A 16889-nucleotide genomic window follows, 5' to 3' on the forward strand; every position below is an offset into this window, starting at 1 on the left:
AATATTTTAGATATATCCCGTATGCACGCCAATAGTGAATATAAAATTCTCAATTGTATGCCAAAAAATGCGCAATAACTAGCTCTTAAAATCTACCAAATTTAATTTGCATATCACAAACCGTTTTAGAGCAATAAATAAATCGTCAGCTTGTAAGAACAATTTCAACACCCCCTATCTCAGAAACGAAGTATGTGCGGGCATAAGTTTATAAAGCAAACTTTCATTATTTTATCATGCAGAATTACCCCTTAAAGTTTGCCGTACTTATTGAAAAACACCCTGTATTGACGAAAAACAGGGCTAGTTGTTAAAGTGCCTAACTTTTTTATTATCCAACATAAGCGAATGAATAAAAAAACAGAATGTTAAGAAAATCTGTGGCTATAGTTGGGTTTTAATTTTAGTATTTTATAAAGGCTAGAACATTCCACAGGGTGTTCCAAAGTTTGAGAAAAAAACACAGTTTGATTCGTACACCCTGTATACAATGACAATGTACCTGTCTAGCAACAATATTATTACAGCGATATTGATAAAGAATAAGGCTATAACATATTAAAAAAATTACTTAAATCGGACATCAAGTTTAGGAAATACAAGACATTAAAAATGACCCATTTTTTGGGGTGCCCGTTTTCTCTGCCGGTGAGTGTATATTAATTAATAATTAAAAAAATTACCTTTCCTCTTTTCTCGATTGCTTATTAGCTTTTATTGTATACTATATATATTTTTTCAGGTAATACATCTTTATATTTATAGAAATAAAATAGTACAATACTTATTGGTTTTTTATTTGTTTACCCCGATATTCGACTTTAAAGAATGTACTGGCTGGTTTTGGCTGGAATGTACGGAATGTTTTGGCTGGTTTCTAAGACAATAAAAATTGAAAATATTGACATTCGATTTTAACATACAGTTTCTTGTTGTTGATCACGAACATTTGTCATCCAAAAAGAATTGGATTCCGTGACGGTTACAACGGCTGTTATTTTTCGATTATTTTACGAAATAACGAATATAATGAATTAGGAATTACCTCGACAAACAAGTAATTGGTCCTACGTTTTCACCCAAAGTAATCGAAAGTAGAACTGGAAGTCGATATTGGAACTCTTCGTGTAACTTTGCGTCGATTGATCTACGATTTTACTAATTTTGTCATCTTATTTTACATTCATATCATATTTTGAGTGACTTTAAAGCAGTACCTACGGTTGTAACTCTAAAACCGAAGTCCGATGTCAAATTTCTCATCTTTAATACCATCCATGGGTTATAAGCTTTCATTCGACACCTCATTTGTCATTCTATCTGTATTAGTAACTGAGGAGTTGTATTCGCGGTCGGACGGACAGACAGTCATGAAACCAGAAGTATATATTTGTTCTCGTCTTGCGAATGCGCGTCGAATAATATATCACTTGTGCTATTGCGGTGACTTTAAAAGAGTACTTCCGGTCGCATTTCTAAAACCGGAAGTCCTAGGTCAAATTTCCCACCTTTAGTACCATCCATGTATTATGAGCTTTCATTCGACACCTCATTTGTGATTTTACCTGGTATAGTGACGGAGGAGTTACATTTCCGGTCGGACGGACAGACAGTCTAGGTCAAATGTCTCACCTTGAGTACCATCCATGATTATAAGCGTTCATTTGACACCTCATTTGTCATTCTACCTGGTATAGTGACTGAAGGAGTTATATTCGCGGTCGGACGGACATACCGCCTATTAGGTCACACCAAGTCGTTCAAATTTTTACCAACTTCTTCACACTTTTTCAAAATTGGTGAAAACAACAAATTATATTTTGTATCGTTGTATCAATATAAGCCAAAAATAATAATTAGTGAATGTCACGCCACTATAATATATTTTATTATTGGTCTTTCAATGCTAAAATCAGGATAAAAAAGGTATTTTATCCATGGTTTTAATCAATATAATTCTCACCATTACTTTGTGTTGTATTTGCAACCTTTTGTAAATCAAAAATAATTCCAACATATTAAGAATGTCAACAAAAGCCGGCCCTGCATGCAACCTTTCTCTCAGTGCAACTAAAATTTTATTGATACACGCCAGAAATGTGCGAGACTTTTTTCAGTGTACTCGCGTGTACACTTGCCAACTCGATACTAAAATTAAGTACATGCTATACTACATTCGCTCTCGCGAGATTTTTTTTGAGACATTCGGAATAGGAAACGTACAACACAAAAATTCCTACCTCACACTATTAACTGCTAAAATCAACTCAAATCAACTTAATCTTTCATTAAAAAAAGAAGAATTATTAGAAATAGTGGGAGTGTCTACTAATCTCATAAAATTTTGTGAAGTTTATTTCTACAAAATATTTTTATTTTGTACAATAAATAATTTTCTCATTTGCTATCAATACATTATAATGGTTTAAATAAATAAATATTGATTGGCGTAAAGTTTATGTTATTTTTATGTCTGTTTACTATTAATAATATTGGATATGAGCAGGTGCGTTGGTTTTGTAGTAATTTCCAGTCACTTCTGACAACTGAATTTTTCAAAAAAGAAATTACTAACGTCAGTGTCAAAAAAAATCTCGCGAGAGCGAATGTAGTATAACAACAAAAGAATCGCCGTCCGTGTCGGTTCTTGTGAGAGATATGTATTCTTTGGTTTTACCCTTAACCTAACTTATAAACTTTTGTTTTTTTTTAATTACTTTATTGCCGTTTATTTAACTTGGTAAATTTCGAAATGCCAAGACCATCAGAAATAACCAAATATAAAAGGAAAAAGGCGGTAGCAGCAACTTTAAGTATTATTATTGCTGCAGCCAGCCTTTTAGTCACTAATTTAGAACGCCGAGATCGGAGATGTGAATAAGATCTTAGTTGAACAAGAAGAGGGGTAATAATGTATCTCCAACAGAAGAATTTATCCAAGTAGATGATGAAAATTACTCTAATTTTCTAGGAATGAATGTACATTTTAATAAACCCTTGGGAAAAATTGAACAATTACAAAGAAATCTATATTTCGAAATACTATTTCTGCGAAACACAAATTAATTATTATCCTAAGGTACTTAGCTAGAGGAGAGAGAGCTTCCGTAGCTTAATATACAATTTACAATAAATTATAGAATCTCAGAAAGTGCCATTTCATTATTCATTCATTTCCATCGTTGATATATTTCACAAACAGAAAACAGCTGATCGGCATGTATTGTGAATCCGTGTCGTCAATGACATTTGATATTGTGGAAAAATCAAATTCCCCTAGACTTGCATGAAAACTTGCAGAAAAAATGGCACCAAACCGATTATCGCGCAATTGCAAGAAGTTGCATGCAATAATCAACTGACGACATACTGCGCATGCCTTTAGGCAACTTTCTTGCGTCTTGCAGGTAGAATTGCAAGCTGTAAAGCACCCTCTAGACTTGCATGAAAACTTGCAGAAAAAATGGCACCAAACCGATTATCGCGCAATTGCAAGAAGTTGCATGCAATAATCAACTGACGACATACTGCGCATGCCTTTAGGCAACTTTCTTGCGTCTTGCAGGTAGAATTGCAAGCTGTAAAGCACCCTTAATAAAATAGGACGAAACCTCGCAATTTTTACAGAATAGATCGATTTGCTTGAAAATTTGAGAATAAGTAGTAGTCCAAGTATCAAAATCTATATGATGCCGAAAGACGCTTTTACCATGGGGGCAACAATTAGTCGGAGAGATAGAAGCGGATTTTGTGCGTGATAAGTAATATGGAAAAACTATACGGGGATATGTTGAATTAGTTGTGTACATGACTTTCACCAACGGCCGGAAACCAGAGTGGGGGCCGAGGGTAGTTATAAGGGGTCAAAGTCGCAGTTTTTGTTCTTTTTTTTGTGCCGCTCATGATCGAGATAGTGCACCAAAATTTGGGAATAAGTAGGTCATGACGTAACTAAGTAAAATCTCTAGGGGTAGAACGCTGCGTGGCCGACAAAGGGGTTTGGGTAGGGGTGAATACAAAAAATATAAGGGGTTTTTTGCGACGTTCGTGATTGAGAGAGTGCACCAAAATTTGGGAATAAGTATACCATGACATAACTAAGTAAAATCCTCAGAGCCGGAAACCCGAGGTGGGGACGAGGGTAGTTATAAGGGGTCAAAGTCGCCGATTTTATTATTTTTTTGTGACGCTCATGTTCGAGATAGTGCACCAAAATTTGGGAATAAATATAGGTCATGAGGTAACTAAGTATAATCTCCAGGGGTGGAACGCTGCGTGGCCGATCAAGGTTGGGGATGAGTTGGGGACTATCTCAATCATGAACGTCGCAAAGAGCCCCTTATATTTTTTATTTTCACCCCTACCCCCACCCCTATGTTGGCCACGCAGCGTTGCACCCTAGAGATTTTACTTAGGTACGTCATGACCTACTTATTCCCAAATTTTGGTGCACTATCTCGATCATGAGCTTCACAAAAAAAATAATAAAAACCGCGACTTTGACCCCTTATAACTACCCTCGGCCCCCACTCTGGTTTCCGGCCGTTGGTGAAAGTCGTGTACACAACTAATTCAACATATCCACGTATAGTTTTTCCATATTACTTATCACGCACAAAATCCGCTCCCAGCTCTTAGACTAAATAGTTCCAGCTGAGAACCAGATCCACGTTAGCTCTAATCATCAATGCAGAAATTTTTTATTATATTTTGACCGCAAAGGTAGGTAACAACATTCATTCTAAGGAAAACATGTTCTATACATTTTTTTGATAAAATTAACAGTTTTTGATTTATTGGCTATCGAAAGTGTTATATCGAAAAAAAAAACAATGTTTTTAATCACTTTTCTGCTAATAACTCCAAAAGTTTTCGTTTTATCAAAACAACTTTACTTAACAAAAATGTAGCTTTTGAAAAATAAACAAAACCGATTTTATTCATTTTCTGTAAGACCAATAGTAATCGAGCTATACTTTATTATATGTTAGCTCTTCTTCGTCAAATGCTAAATATTGTAGTTTCAAAGTCAAAAGACGGGGAAACTATAAATTTTTCGAGGATAACATTGTTCAAACTAATTTAAAGTATTTAAAAATATCTATCTCCAGAAATAAAAAAGTCTCTAGCTAAAAAATTAAGTAACTTATAATGAAAAGAATGTCAGTCCCTATTTTTTTCAGCGAAAAAGTTATCGCAAGCAACCCCCTAATCACCACCCTAATTAAAATTAGTCTTTTACCTTATTTGGTCTTCTTTACTTACGTCCCTAACAACACACAACATTCCAGGAATGTACTACCAAAGTTCTATCAATATTTGAATGTCCTGGACATTTAGGGAACATTCGGTGAACATCTGATTAAATTATTCCTGGAATGTTACCATAAGACATTCTGTGAACATACTACCAATGTTCCTATATTTTAAGTTGCCAAATAATAAATACGTGTAACAGATATAACATTACTTACAACAGAAACTTGTGCAAAAACGAAGAGAGGCATTTATAATTATTATTCTTTTGCGTACATTTTCAAATTCACGGCGCATGTATTTGTGCATGGTGCTTAGAGAGGACATCACGTGACTAAAAACGACCAATGACCTCACTTCGGACTTCGGCGCTTCGGCCATCTTGGCAATTGGCATGCATCTTGGCCTTGGCCACCTTGCCTTGCGTGATCGTTGTTTGTTTTTATTTGTGCTTTTTAAGAATTTTTTTTAATTCGGATACTTTTATAATAACTTTAATAGTATTATTAACATAGTGCATAAAATCAGTTGGAGTAGCAGAAGCAATGTAGATAAAAAATCTGCAGGAATAACGTTTCAAAGGTTAGTATGCAAATATGTAAACAAAGGCATGCCCCTATTTCAGAAAATATCCATTTATTATTTTAATAATTGCGAATAAGCCACAAACTTGCTTATTCCTAACTAAAATAGTAAATAGAGATAATAACAAACGGATTATTTGTAAAATTAAAATAATTCTTTTTGCGTTTTTGCTAATGTATGCGTTTATAAACAGGATGGTAGACCACACGCTATAATAGTACCAACTAATGAATACACAGTATGAATAGTATAGTCGGTTCGCTAAACTTAGTCTCAGACACAACTGGCTAGTGATTTTAGTAAATAATTTTGCCCATTTGGTAAAATTGGCAAAAAAATAATAACTAAATAGTTAGTAATTTTGGCAAAATTGGCCAAAAACAAAAATATTACCTACTAAAATCACTAGCCAGTTATGTCTAGGGAAACGACTATACTAATAAACAATTTCTAAGCTGTTTTTTATAATATTTTGTGAGTTCATTAATCATATTTTTTATTTAAAACTAAAATTTGTTAATAATGCTCAGTAATGCATATATTTTGTATTTTTAGCTTTCCAGAAGATCCTGCGAAGAAGGCATGAAGTATTGATCAGATTTGTTAATAGAGCAGTATGTTCAAAACATTTTTTAGAAAAAGATGTTGACAGAACTTCACTTTCAACTGTTCGTTTGAGAGACTGTGCTGTTCCAATAGCTTATATCACACAGGTAATAGCTTAACCCAATTAATAATACAATTACAATATACAGTTGGAAAAATTAAAGAATAGGGCTTTTCATTTACAGTCATTTGTTTCGAGCTTCTGTCATATGTCGTATAATCTGTGTTGTATTAATAGGGCTTTTCATCGATTGTCATTTGTTTCGAGCTTCTGTCATGTGTCACATATATTAATATATCTACGTCATACGTCTTTGGTTTGTATCATTGGTTATATCAATAACGTATGACGTTGATATATTAATATTATGTGACACATGACAGAAGCTCGAAACAAATGACTGTGAATAAAAAGCCCTATAACCATGAACGATCACATCAATCACTTATTTTGTATTTGCTGTCTTTTTCTATAAATCACAAACGTTTGTTATAGAAAAGATAGCAAATACAAAATAAGTGATTGATGTGATCGTTCATGGGTATAGGGCTTTTCACTCACAGTCATTTCTTTCGAGCTTTTGTCATGTGTCACATAATATTAATATATCTACGATATACGTTATTGGTATATACAATAATACAAACCAAAGACATATGACGTAAATATATTAATATTATGTGACACATGACAGAAGTTCGAAACAAATGACAATAGATGAAAAGCCCTATTCTTTCATTTTTCCAACTGTAGATACCGTTGCTCTTCATTATCTACATCAGAGATCTAAGTTGACATTGTTCCCCAATTACAAAAAATTTTTGAATTCATTTTAAATCCAATATATCACATAATTATTGCGAAGTAGATTATACAACAAAACAGATTAATATTGAATGTAAATAAATAAAAACATCAGAAATAGAAAACAAGAATGAAGTATTCTTGTAATTATTGTAACTATTTTAATGGGGAAATAAGCCACAATTTACTTGAAAAAATAACTTTATTATGGTTTATACTTCCACATCGGACGTCGTTGTCAAAATACAAAATGTTTTATTATTTTCTTTATTAAATATTATTTATTATTTAATTTATTATTTATTTTATTATTATTATTATTTATGCATATTATTACCTGTAAATATTTCTTCTGATTGTTAATTGTATTATAAAGGATAGAAAAATTACCATTTATTTTATTTTCTTTTAGAATCAGCTGAGAGAAGTGGTCTACAAAAAACCAGGAAGGAAATGGAATATGTGGCTATGAAAGGCAAAAGAAAGGTTTACAAAGCAAATGTGACACATTTTTTTATAGGAATATCAGTAAATTACATTAAAAAAATGTATGAAAAGATTTTTTGCAATAAAAATGTTTATATTTATCAAGGATGTATTATTTGGTATGGCCACATATCGTCAGTGATGTGACAATATCTCCTATCTGTTTTTTCATGAGATTTGTAAGATAGACTAAAAACTTGTTTGGGCCATCTCCTGTTTTCATATATTTTTTGACTTGTTTTGCAGTAAATTTAACTATCTATTTACTACAAAACAAGTCAGAACTTACGTATGAAAACAGGAGGTGACCTTAAAAAATGTTTTTCGTCTCCTGCAAATCTCATGAAAAAAGATATAGGAGGTATTGTCACATCACTGACGATATATTTCAGAGAATGTCTAAAAAATATACTGTGAATGTTCAAAGAACGTTCGTAGACATTCATGGAATGTTCCAACAAGACATTTAGTCTAAAAAATATACTGTGAATGTCCAAAGAACATTCATGGAATGTCCCAACAAGACATTCAGTCTAAAAAATATACTGTGAATGTCCAAAGAACATTCGTATACATTCATGGAATGTTCCAACAAGACATTCAGTCTAAAACATATACTGTGAATGTCCAAAGAACATTCGTAGACATTCATGGAATGTTCCAACAGAACATTCTAAGAATATTTAAAATGCTGACACAGCACTTTCCTGGGACATTCGTGTGCATTTGGGGACATTCCAGGAATGTTTTCAATGTCCTGTGAGTACCTTCTAGGAACATTCCTGGAATGTTTTGTGTTATTAGGGGTATTATTAATAGGTTTTAGAAGTTTGACCGGCTTAGAATAATTGGTTTTTAAAAACGCTGTGTCTAGGTACACGCTAACGTGTACGCAAATAAAAAGTTACGTACACGCGAATTAAACTTCATCAAGCCAGTGACGTCATTATTTAGCGTGCGCAGTGACTGTATATTTTGGTACACGCTCTTTTGATATGTTTAGTGTTTGTTTGATAGAAAAATATTTGTTATTAAGGAAAGGGAAGCAGAACGATTCAGAGGTTTTAAACTTAATTGTAATAAATCAATGTATTGTTACGCGGTTGACTCTACTATTTTATTTATTTATATTTTTAGGCACTAATTTTAATTTAAATAAAGGAAGACTTATATTATTTTATTTACATCGCTTATTTATTTAATAGTTACAAATAACACTAACTAACACATCTAATTTATTTACAAACTCAAATTTATGATTTAATTAACTAAACATAATAATTCCGATAACTAATAAATACATTTCAATACATACGATTCGAATACATTAAATTACGTGACGCGCTTCGATCCATGAATGACTGGCCTGTGCTCGAATCTCGGTTCTATATATACTTCGGCAGCGCTCGCCCCGAACGCCGTGGAAAAGGAATGGCTGTTTCGCGCGTTCTCCAGCAACGACTAGAATGTTCAGTCAGGATAGGCCAATCTATCAGCAGACTGTTATAAATAGTGTCACAGTATTGTTGTAGAATTGTTTTTTAAGAAATTCAAAAAAAATTAAATTTATATCAAAACCCATAAGATCATAGTTTTTCATCACCCTGTATATGACCAAAATTGTATAGAATTTAATTTTGCTATTAAACAAGTGTTTCGGAAAAATGAAAACGATTAGTGATAATGATTCGACGAAATGGACGGCACATTAACAAACAATTCGGTGATTAGAAAGTGGACAGAGCGTTGACGGGAACAATGACGTTTTTAAGATCTTTCCGGGAAGGTTTTTAATTTGGTAAACAAATTGTATTAGTTTATGTAAAAGTAGAAAGTAGAAAAGAACTAATTATGATATTTCTTGAAATTTGACAAATTGGAAAAGTTATGTGGAAGAATATTTGGTTTCTCAAGAAATAAATGGTTTGAGAGAGGTTGTTGTTGATTGGATGGAACATTTTGGGAGTAGGGATAATGAATGTTGGAGTCTGGGTGGGAGAGAGAAATAAGGCACTGTGTAATGAACATCGATAGAAGTCAGTGTAGAGAGATGAACATCAGTGTAGAGAGGTGTGATCAGCCTTTGCGAGCAGAATCAAGTTGAAACCAAATTGTCGACCGGTTGAAGAGTTAATTTTCCTGGTCCGAGGGAGATTCCTTTGTTTTGTCTAGAACGAGAATCTGATTATTATCCGTTTGTGCACAAGATATCGAGCAAGGAAAACTGAGTAATAGAATTCGAGCAAGTCCTGTGTGTTTTTCTTGGAAGCAGTTTTGACGAGAGGGACTTTTTCGCAACATCCAGAGAGTACGTGTTGGGAGAATCAAGGACGGCGCAATCCAGAAAACGAGGGAGTGAAGAAACAAAAGGTTAGTCAAATCATTTGTCGGAATGGAGAAAATTTATTTATATCAAAACCATATTTGTTTATTTGTTTATTGAACAATTTTTTTTAACGCAGTTAGTCATTTCAAATTTGAGAAATCAATTCAAAAGAAGAAAAGTAAAATTCATTCAATTTAGTATGAGTAAATAAGAAATTAATTAAATAAATATTTTTGTCAAAACGAGGAGATATCAGAGTTAGAGTTTAATTTATTAAGTTAGAGATTTTTGCAACAAAGTTAAATTTTAATAATTTTTGAATCATATGTACACGGCTTATTTGATAAAAACAATAGATTACATTTATATGATTTTGAGTGTTTTCAATTTCCCTATTTCTACCGTGGAAGAAGTAAGCAACTAGAAATACTAGAAGCCACAGATCACAGGTATTGTGTCAAATACAAAATTAGCCCTGAAAATAAAATTGAGTGGAAAATTTAATTTGAACTTAGTTGTGTTTTTACATAGGCAGTAAATAAAATAATTGAATAATCAATTAAATTCAGAATTTGCTAATCAATCTAAATAAATAGAAAAAGTAGAGCATAACAGTACCTATATATAAAAGTATATACAGTCGGAAAAATGAAAAGAATACCCATTAACTATCATATCAATCACATATTATTCAGATTATTAATAATTTATCTCTCTCGTTTGTTATTTATGAAAAAGAAAGAATGTGTGTACTTCGTACTCACGTAAGAAGTTGTACTTCTATTATATGATTTCTTAAAAATAAATATATTTTAAACAGTTTGTTTTAATTTTTTTAAACACCAAACTAATTTTGTGCTTACCGCTTTAAAAAAAGTATAGGATTGCTCGGGACTAGAACTAAAGACCTCACGATCTCTGGCCGAATGCTATACCAAATACGCAACGAAGACTGTGTCTGTATCGGTTCGGACGGAGCTAATGACAATTCACGGTAACAAACAGACAATATAATAAATATACAATAAAATGTTTTAATAATACTCATCTTACTCCTGAGGAAGACAAATCCAAAGACACAAAAATTATAATAAAAATATATTTACTAAAAACACTAATATATTCTTTTCACACCTTTTCTTGCACTGATTTATTTATACATAACTTGAAAGATTCAGCAACTAAACGCCATACTGTCTGTGTGCGCATGCGCGCAGTATTATGAAATTTTACTTTCAATCGCGCCTAAAGAAGTATAACTTCAAAAAACCACAAAATACAAAATATGTGATTGATGTGATCGTTCATTGGGTAGGTATTCTTTCATTTTTCCGACTGTATTCAGGTTAGCAAAATAAATATGTATTTAGTTTACATGACATGTACAGAATATTGTTAAAATAATTTTTATACGTAAGTTAATTATTGCCATTATCAACGGAAATAAGCCATAATTTAACTAAAAAAAGATTTTATTAACGTTTCGACGTCCAAATCGGATGTCGTTGTCAAAATACAAAAATTAGTCAGATTAAATAAATTATTACAAGAAATTTTTTACTAAGCAACAACAATTTTGTTTAATTTATTATTATTTTGTATTTTGACAACGACATCCGATTTGGACGTCGAAACGTTAATAAAATCATTTTTTAGTTAAATTGTGGCTTATTTCCCATTTAGAATAGTTGATTACAAAAATGCCACAAGGAAATAGCTTCAGAACAAGTTAATTATCATTGTGAAAGCTTTAATTAGGTCTTCCTTTTATTTTAATTTTGGGCGGTAATACTATTTCACTTATACCTAACTAAAAAAATATATTCATTTATAGTCTCTTTTTTTTTCATACTATTTTAAAATGTTAAACTAAGAGAACTTAATAATTGTCCACACTCCATAGTAAATTAAACAAACACTAAACAAATAAAAAATAAGAAATCTCTTTACTAATTTGGTTACTGACTTTAGTTCTCGAGCACATACATTTGTGTAATGTAGTTTGCCTAACCACCTACACTTACGTGAATACATTTTTAACTATTAACATCTAGTTTACTGAATTTTAAATGATAATTTTCACAATGGAGTGTGTTGTTACATCATTTCTAATTCTAACTCTAATAAACTGTACACCATAGCATTGACCCGGACCGTACCGCTAAAAATAGAAAACCGAACCGAAACCGATATTTTTTAGTGGACCAGAACCGAAACTGAATCCTTATTTGATGTTAAATATAATTTTTGGAACCGAACCGTAAGGCCTCTTTCATACTTTACGACTTCGGTCGTCACGACAAACGGTCGTACGACCATTTGTCGTGCTCATCGGACTTTCACACTTTACGACAGTATTCATCTTATTGTCGTAGAGAGCACAGGGCGTAGAATGAATCGGGCAAAAATTTATTATTTATACATAATATATTATTTATACGTTGAAAAAGTTCTTTGAACATCTGCAGATGTGATTGGTGCAGGGCCGCTTCTAGGGTTTTGAGCGCCCCGGGCAAAACAGAATTTGGCGCCCCTTCATACTAATATACAAATTTACTGCAAATATAAAAAGTAGTAAAAAAGGCAAAAAATTTAAATTTCATTATAAAACTATATTGTTTATAAATAATAACTATTGTACTATTTCTTGAATAAATATATTTTTACATATATTTTATATATATAACTGATGCAACATATGGCATGGCATAACGAGCGCATTTGAAGTTTAAACGACGAAGGAGCGAAACAAAAGATAAAGATAAATGCATATTGTCAACAAACAGAAAAAAAATGTGTATAAACGTTGTACAATACCAAAAAAGATGTTGATTGTGCGCACTGCATGCGCACAATCTGCATCTCCAATGAGAGAGTGGCATCCACATGGTATAAAAAAAAGCACGAGGATATTCCTTGCAAACACGAGCTTGTACACCTTTATTTTTCCCTTCATGTTAGAGCCGTTGTCATATCCTTGGCATCTACAATCATCTAAATTCAATTGAAAATCATTGATTAATTGCTTTATTATACAGGGTGTCCCGAAAAGAATGGTCATAAATTATACCACACATTCTGGGGTCAAAAATAGTTCGATTGAACCTAACTTACCTTAGTACAAACGTGCTCACAAAAAAAGTTACAGCCCTTTGAAGTTACAAAATGAAAATCGATTTTTTTCAATATATCGAAAACTATTAGAGATTTTTTATTGAAAATGGACATGTATAATTCTTATGTCAGGAACATCTTAAAACAAAATTATAGTGAAATTTGTCCACCCCATAAAAAATGTATGGGGATTTTGTTCCCTTAAACCCCCCCAAACTTTTGTGTACGTTCCAGTTAATTCATTATTGTGGTACCATTAGTTAAACACACCGTTTTTAAAACTTTTTTGCCTCTTAGTATTTTTTCGATAAGCCAGTTTTTATTGAGATACGGCTTCTTTTTCAATATATTTACGTAAAAATTTTATGGGGGTTTTGTTCCTTTAAACCCCCCTAATGTTTGTGTACGTTCCAATTAAACTATTATTGTGGTACCATTAGTTAAACACAGTGTTTTTAAAACTTTTATCTCTGTCTTTTGTTCATAAGTCACCTTTTATCGAGATGTAGCTTCTTTTTCAAAATATGTATACCTAAAAATGTAAATTATAAATAAATTTTCAGATTATTAACAGGTCTCTATAACCGTACTTAACCATATACAAATATGTGGTGGATTCGACAAATATTCAAAATATCTCGATAAACACTGGCTTATCGAAAAAGTACTAAGAGGCAAAAAAGTTTTAAAAATAATGTGTTTAACTAATGGTGCCACAATAATAATTTAATTGGAACGTACACAAAAGTTTGGGGGGGGGGTTTAAGGGAACAAAACCCCCATAAAATTTGTATGGGGTGCACAAATTTTACTTATTTTTTTTTAAGATGTTGCTGCCGTATAAATATGCCACATGTCAATTTTCAATAAAAAAATCTCTGAGAGTTTTCGATATATGAAAAAAAAAATCGATTTTCATTATGTAACATTATAACTTTTTTTGTGTGCACTATTGTATATAGGTAAGTGAGGTTCAATCAACCTATTTTTGACCCCAGAATCTGTGGTATAATTTATGACCAATCTTTTCGGGACACCCTGTATAATGAGTAGGCCTGTGACTCGATACCTAGAACCAAGGCTCTGGGAAGCAATGGAAGATAGACGTCGAAGTATCTCTTCGAAAATTGAACTTCTATAACAAGAAGTATCCTGACTTATGGATGTGAAAATTGTATAATAAATAAGAAAACCAAAAACACAATAAGAGTAATAGAGATGGAATTCCTAAGGCGAAGCTGCAGAGTAACAAAAAGAGATATAATTAATAACAAAGAGATTAAGAAAATAATGGGGATGAAATCAGATATAATAGACTAGATATAATAGAAGCAATTAACCTGGTATTGGCACTGAGAAGAGCAAACAAAAAACGTTGGATAAACAGAATAACAGAGCTGAGCCCGATGGGAAGACGAAAGAGACGCAGACCCCGAAGATCTTTCTGAGATGAAGTGGACGAAGCAATGGAAAGAAGAAATCTGCGGGAAGGGGACTGGCAAAACAGAAAGAACTGGAGAAAACGGTTGAGTGAAGGAATACACTGAAAACTGTGGAAATCCTTAGAAAGGATGCAGGGTGTTTCTAAATAAGTGCGACAAACTTTAATGAGTAATTCTACATGAAAAAATAATGATAGTTTGTTCTATAAACGCATTTCCGAGAAACGAGGTGTTGAAATCTTTCTAACAAACTGACGATTTATTTATTGCTCTAAAATTATTGCGCATTCTTTGATATAAAATCAAGCATTTTATATCCATCATTGGCGCGCATATGGGTAATGGTCTAAATTAAAAAAAAATAGTACGCCACTGAGATATTTCAAAAAAAATCATTTTAGAATTCCTCGTTCAATTTGTGACACAAAATCTACCCTTTTCCGTCCAAAAAATCTACGCCGTTTTTGTGCAAAAATAAAACATCTTAACGATTACAAAGTACTCGAAATAGGTTTCTGTACATTCATGTGAAGAAGAACTTATCATTCCTAATCGTCAATAGTCATAGTTTGGTAAAAAAAATTAAAACAATAAATAAATCACTTTACAACGAAAGAATAGGTAATAATGTATTTACTAAGACCGATAAGAATAAAAAATTTAAAAAATCACTTCAAATGTTCAAAATTTTCGTCGTTTACCTCACGACAATGTGCGATTGAATATTATGATTTCCTACCATAAAATTAATCATTCATTTATTTTTTTTAATACGTAGATAGCAACTTACCTAAATCTATATAACATAAAAAGAATAAAAATTCATTAATTCCACAATCAATATCTTACCAAACTTTTTCTATTTCACAAAGCACGCGCGCCATTGTTAATGCAAATTTACGGAAAGACTAAATATTATTTAACCAATGTATAACATTAACGCCAGTATAGTATCGCTGACTATTCTTAAGTTTGTTGATAATTTAAAATTTGATCTTCCTCTACATATTATATTGTTGACATATGTTATACGTGACAAATGGCCTTTAAAAAAAATGAACAAACTTTTTAGATTGTAAAATAATTTGTCTGCAGTCTGCATTAATTTTGTATGAGTGATACAAGCCATAACAATTCTTAGGTTGCATTATTTTTAATAGTGGGCTTTGGTTTTAATCTATTAATCTTTATTTTGAGTTATGAATTCTGACTATAGATAGAAATAGTTTCTTTTAAATTAAATAATATTAGACTTATTCAATCATATTAGGAAAAAATGTTCAAAGTTAATATATTATTTTATTTTTATATCGGCGTCCCTCAAAATTTGGCGCCCCTCACAATTTGGCGCCCCGGGCGAGCGCCCGGCTCGCCCGCCCCTTTATCCGGCGCTGGATTGGTGCGTATTTGAATTTAGACAAATGTGCCGGTCATATTTTACAACAATATAATAAATTTGAACTTTCTGCAGACAAATATTAGTTTACTACATGGCAGGTATACCGATGGGTTTTCCCGCTTCTCTCCTAAGCCTAAGGGATTAAAATTCTTATGATTTATTGAATTATTAGAGTTTTATTATAGCTCTGTATACTTCATAGAATTTTGCTTAAGACAGCAAGTAACATGAAATTTCACTAAATATGTCAGATTAATTTTTCAACTTCCTGTGGAACTGTCATTTCTGTCTTGTCATCGTTCAGAGGTTTCTATCCATTTCATTGTCACTTGCTGCTACACTTCCACCATGTGAACAAGTCGAATCACAGCTCAGATGTTACCTGGGGCATATTAGCAAATATTTTAAACATCCACGCTTAAGTCAGCATTTTCAATCGATGTTTCCTTAACGGATTACTTTTACAGGGCTTTGACCCTAATATTTTTGTAAATTATATATTGGTGGTTAGCATGTAAACTTCACATGAGTATAACCTACTAACTTTTCTTAATCGTAGTCAAAATTTCAAAATCTTTGCATCATTTTACCAGGTTATATTCATTTTAGGTAAGCACTGATGATGACTGGTAAACCAGTCGAAAACTAGTTCTGTTATTGTGATGTAGCTCTTTTTAGGGATTTTAAATATACCTTTTATAAAGGATTTTACTATTTTTTGTATTACATGGTATACAGCCAACTACAGGAAAACTTTTTCCTTGTGGATTTTTTACTAATCAATATTGAAGTGTAAACACAACGCGATTAGACAAATTCTAACATCAAGTTGACACTCGCGGTATTTTTACCACAACATACCACAGTATA

The 16889-nt window shown here is 32.2% G+C and overlaps 1 long non-coding RNA gene across 1 annotated transcript; it reads left to right on the forward strand.

Annotated features, from left to right (window-relative positions):
* The first annotated feature begins 5640 nt into the window (after positions 1-5640).
* On the forward strand, positions 5641-7885 carry LOC126885956 (uncharacterized). Its single transcript, XR_007698511.1, has 3 exons — positions 5641-5838; positions 6397-6554; positions 7665-7885. It is a non-coding gene; the product is annotated as an uncharacterized LOC126885956 (long non-coding RNA).
* Positions 7886-16889: the final 9004 nt, after the last annotated feature.

This window comes from Diabrotica virgifera, chromosome 6, assembly GCF_917563875.1.
Source record: "Diabrotica virgifera virgifera chromosome 6, PGI_DIABVI_V3a".
Lineage (NCBI taxonomy): Eukaryota > Metazoa > Arthropoda > Insecta > Coleoptera > Chrysomelidae > Diabrotica > Diabrotica virgifera.